Here is a 4,715-nt window from a genome sequence, read left to right as displayed (position 1 = left end):
CCGTCGGCCTTCTCCAAGGAAATTGCTGAAGCCGCTCAGCCGGCCAAAGTGAAAAATGTATTAGTAGGCGCCTATGACGGCACTACTAACCCAGAAGACCATTTGATGGCATTCACCAACCTGATGTACCTTCAAGGGTTGGATGATCCCACTTGGTGCAAGTGTTTCCCAGCGACTCTCAAAGGAATCGCACAACAATGGTTCGGAAACCTGCCGACTGGTTGTGTGAATAACTTCAGGACGCTTGCTTACTTATTCACCTCCAACTTTGCCATGAACATCCCTGCAAAAAAGACGACCCTTGATTTAGGAACAATTCAGCAGGGCGAGAAGGAGGGGCTTCGGTCTTACATCAGGCGGTTTAACCTGATGAGAATACAGATTCAAGGGTTACCGGATGAGGTAGCCTATACTGACTTTTTCAGAGGCCTCAAAGACGGATCGACATTCAAATTTGATTTGGTCCGAAAGAGGGTGGCGACTCTTCAAGAGGCCTTGATTGAAGCATAAGCCTATATACAGGCGACTGATCTTTGCAGTACAAAACAGTCGGACGGGAAAAGGTTCGACAAAAAAGAAGGGCGACAGAAACAGTTGTCGAACAAGGATGAGAAGAAAAGAAAAGAGGTCTGGGCGGCTGATTCCTCTAAACAGTCGGCCCAGAAGAAGAAAAAAGAATTCAAACCATACTCCCCAAAGTATGTGTTTAGCAAGGACAGCCAAGCTATCCTAAAGGAAATCAAGGGACAGATCTCAATTGAGAAGCCGGTCCCCATGAAGGGTTCTGTAAGCAACAGGAACCAAGAAAAATTATGTGATTATCATGAAGATGTTGGTCATCACACCAACGAATGCATCAGTCTTATGCGGTATCTGGACCGCCTGGCTGAGCAAGGTGATCTTGACTCTTATGTCAAGAAATCCACGGGGAACTCTTCCTCGAAAAAGCAGTCGGCCAAAAAGAGTCAACAGGTCGACAGCTCTGATACAGATGATGCAGTCGTCTACACCATTGCAGGCAGCTTCTCAGGAGGCGTCCCCACTATTAGGGGCAACAAAGACAATATCAGACGGCTAGATGTAAATTCCGTTCACCAAGAACGGCCCTCCAAATATTCATTTCCTAAGATTGTCATCACTGAAGAAGATCTAGGAGGGGTAAGAGGGCCGCATGACGACCTTATCGTTATTGAATGTAAAGTGGCCAACCAGAGAGTTGGCCGAATCCTCATAGATACCGGAAGCTCCTCAGATCTCATCAGTAGCAAATGTCTGTCGAAACTAAAATATCAGACTGATTGCATACATCCGGCATCCCACCCTTTAGTAGGGTTTGGAGGAGGAGGAGTCCACCCAGTGGGACGAGTGGATTTACCCATCCGCCTGGGTGAAAAAGGGGAAGGACGACACATGGTAGTCCGGTTCCTGGTAGTAGAAGAACTCTCGGCCTACAACATGATTCTGGGACGACCAACCCTGAATAATTCCAAGGCTGTTATAATCCCATCTCTTATGTTGCTCAAGTTTGAGAGGGATAATGGAACAGTCGGGTCCCTAAGGGGAGATCAGAGGATGGCCCGAGAGTGTTATCTCTCGGATGTCAAGCCCACTGTTATGGCCGCTGGATCGAGTGGTGGAAAAATAGACCTCGACAATGTCAAGGAGAGTGCGCCTGCTCAAGAAGAAGGCGGCAAAAAGAGAAAGGCATCCCAGACGGGGGCCGCAAGAAAAGACATAAAATAGCAATCATTGGCAGAGGAGAGGTCGGATGAATTCCGCCCTCAGCCAGCTGGTGAGCATACGGACCTGATCTTAGATGACTCGCGACCTGACAGAACAGTCAAAGTTGGGACGACTGCTCTAAGGGTCCTGGGTGACGACTTTCACAAACTATTGAAATAATACAAGGACATCTTTTCATTCGAAGTCCATGAAATTCCAAGCATTAGTCCTGATCTGGCGGTACATAAACTGGTCGTGGATCCGAAAAAGAAGCCGGTAAGACAGAAGAAGCGGAACCATGGCGAAGAAAGAAGTCAGGCAGCATCCGCCGAAGTTAAGAAATTACTTGACGCAGGGTTCATTCGGCAATGTTACTTCCCAGACTGGGTTGCAAATGTAGTGCTTGTTAAAAAGCCGAATGGTACCTGGCGAATGTGTGTAGACTACACAGACTTGAACAAGGCGTGCCCCAAGGACAGTTACCCTCTGCCTAAAATTGATAATCTGGTTGACTCAACAGCCGGTCATGCTCTAATGAGCTTTATGGACGCTTACTCTGGTTTCCACCAAATTCCTTTATGGAAGAAAGATCAGGAGAAGACGGCCTTCGTCACTGATCAAGGGTTATACTGTTACACGGTCATGTCGTTTGGTCTGAAGAATGCCCCGGCCACCTTCCAGCGAATGATAAACACTATGTTCTTTGATCAGACTGGGAGGAACGTCGAGGCATATATTTATGATATGATTGTCAAGTCTAAACTGCAGAAAGATCATTTGTCGGACCTCCGAGAAGATTTCGCCACACTCAGGCGGCACCATGTCATGCTCAATCCCAAGAAATGTGTCTTTGGAGTTAAGTCTGGGAAATTTCTCGGATTTCTTATCAATCAGAGAGGAATAGAGGCGAACCCTGAGAAGGTGCAGGCGGTCATCGACATGCAGTCGCCTCGTACCATCCGAGAGGTTCAGAAGTTAACAGGTTGTCTGGCGGCCTTGGAAAGATTTCTAAGCCGATCAGGCGACAAATGCCTATACTTTTTCCAGGCAATTAAGAAGAAAGCAAGGTTTGAATGGGGGTCGGATGCTGAGGCGGCCTTCCAGAAATTGAAAGTTCACTTGCATTCCTTGCCGAGGCTGGTCAGCCCTTTGCCCAAAGAAGTACTTTACATGTACCTGGCCGTCTCTGATCATGCGTTAAGCGCTGTTCTCCTTGCTGAAAGAGACGGCTGTCAGTTCCCGGTCTACTTTGTCAGTCATGTACTGAAAAATGCCGAGTTGAGGTGTATACAGATCAACCTATCAAGCGGCCACTGACCACCATGGAGTCGTCAGGCCGAATGATCAAATGGGCCATAGAAATACAGAGCCTCGAAGTTACTTTCGAGCCTAGGAAAGCAGTGAAGGGGCAAGCCTTTGCTGACTTTATTGTTGAGATGACTCGTCCTCCTGACTCTCAAGTTCCAGACCAAGTCTGGAAGGTATATGTGGACGGAAGCTCTACTTCAAATGGTTGTGGAGCAGGCGTCATATGTCAATCGCCAGAGGGCGACAGGTACGAGTATGCTCTACGCTTCAGTTTTCAGGCCTCAAACAATGAGGCAGAATATGAAGCTTTACTAGCCGGAATCCGCATGTGCAAGGCGGCAGGGGCAAGAAAGATAGACGCCTGTTCCGATTCACAATTGATAGTGAGTCAGTACAATGGAGAATACGAAGCAACCCATCCGGCCATGATCAAGTATTTACAGGCGGTCCGACAAGCAGTCGGCTCCCTTGAGGATTTCCATCTGACTCAAGTGCCGAGATCAGAAAACAACCAGGCGGATGCACTTTCAAAATTAGCATCATCCGCCTCCTGTGATACTCCTCAAACTGTTTTTTTGGGAAGTAATGGAGAGGAGAAGCATTGAGGAAGACCCTATTGGAATCCCAGACAGAAGCTCAACCTGGATGGATTCAATAAGGGCATATCTGACAGACGGTACCTTGCCGGATGATCATCACCAGGCGGTTGCGCTGAAAAAAACGGGCAGCCAGTTTTGAAATGATAAAGGGAGAACTTCACAAAAGAGGGTACCTCTAACCCTTCTTGAAGTGTGTTACTCCAGAAAAAGGGCGAGAGATACTAGACGATCTCCACTCTGGTTACTGCGCTTCGCATGTAGGCGGCAGGACGCTTGCTCAACGGGCAAGGCGGCAGGGCTACTTTTGGCCTACTTTAGAAGCAGATGCAATGGAGATGGTGAAAAAATGTGACAAGTGCCAAAGGTTTGGCAAACTAATTCACCGTCCGGCTACTGACCTCACTACCATTCATAGCCCACTACCGTTTGCTAAGTGGGGCATGGATATTCTGGGTCCATATACACCTGCTACAGGCGGAAGGAGGTACATACTTGTTGCAGTCGATTACTTCACTAAATGGGTAGAAGCGGAGGCTGTAAAGGGAATCAAGACGAAGGATGTAATTTCATTCATTTGGAAAAATGTCATCACTCGGTTCGGGGTTCCCATGTCTATGGTTTTTTGATAATGGTCCCCAATTTGAGACGCCTGTTCTCAAAAGCTGGTTGGGTGACCAAGGAAATTCACACTACTTTGCATCTGTCGGCCGACCACAAGCAAACGGTCAGGTAGAAGCCTTTAATAAAATCATCTCAGACGGTCTCAAGAAAAAGATTGAACGAGCAGGCGGCCTATGGGCGGATGAATTACCACATGTTCTCTGGGCCATTAGGACGACTGAAAAAGGGGCGACTGGAGAAACTCCTTTCCTCCTAACTTATGGTGCGGAAGCTGTTCTTCCAATAGAACACTACGAGCCGACTCTTCGAGTAATGCTATATGACGAAGAGGCAAACTGGGAAGCCATGCGCCTGGCATTAGACTCACTCCCTGAAAGGAGGGGCAATGCTGTCTTGCACCATGAAATTTACCGCCTGAGAATGACTAGATCATACAACAAAAAAGTACACAGGCGTCCACTCAAA

This window comes from Chenopodium quinoa, unplaced genomic scaffold, assembly GCF_001683475.1.
Source record: "Chenopodium quinoa cultivar QQ74 unplaced genomic scaffold, ASM168347v1, whole genome shotgun sequence".
Taxonomy (NCBI): Eukaryota; Viridiplantae; Streptophyta; class Magnoliopsida; order Caryophyllales; family Amaranthaceae; genus Chenopodium; species Chenopodium quinoa.
This window is presented reverse-complemented; position numbering follows the sequence as displayed.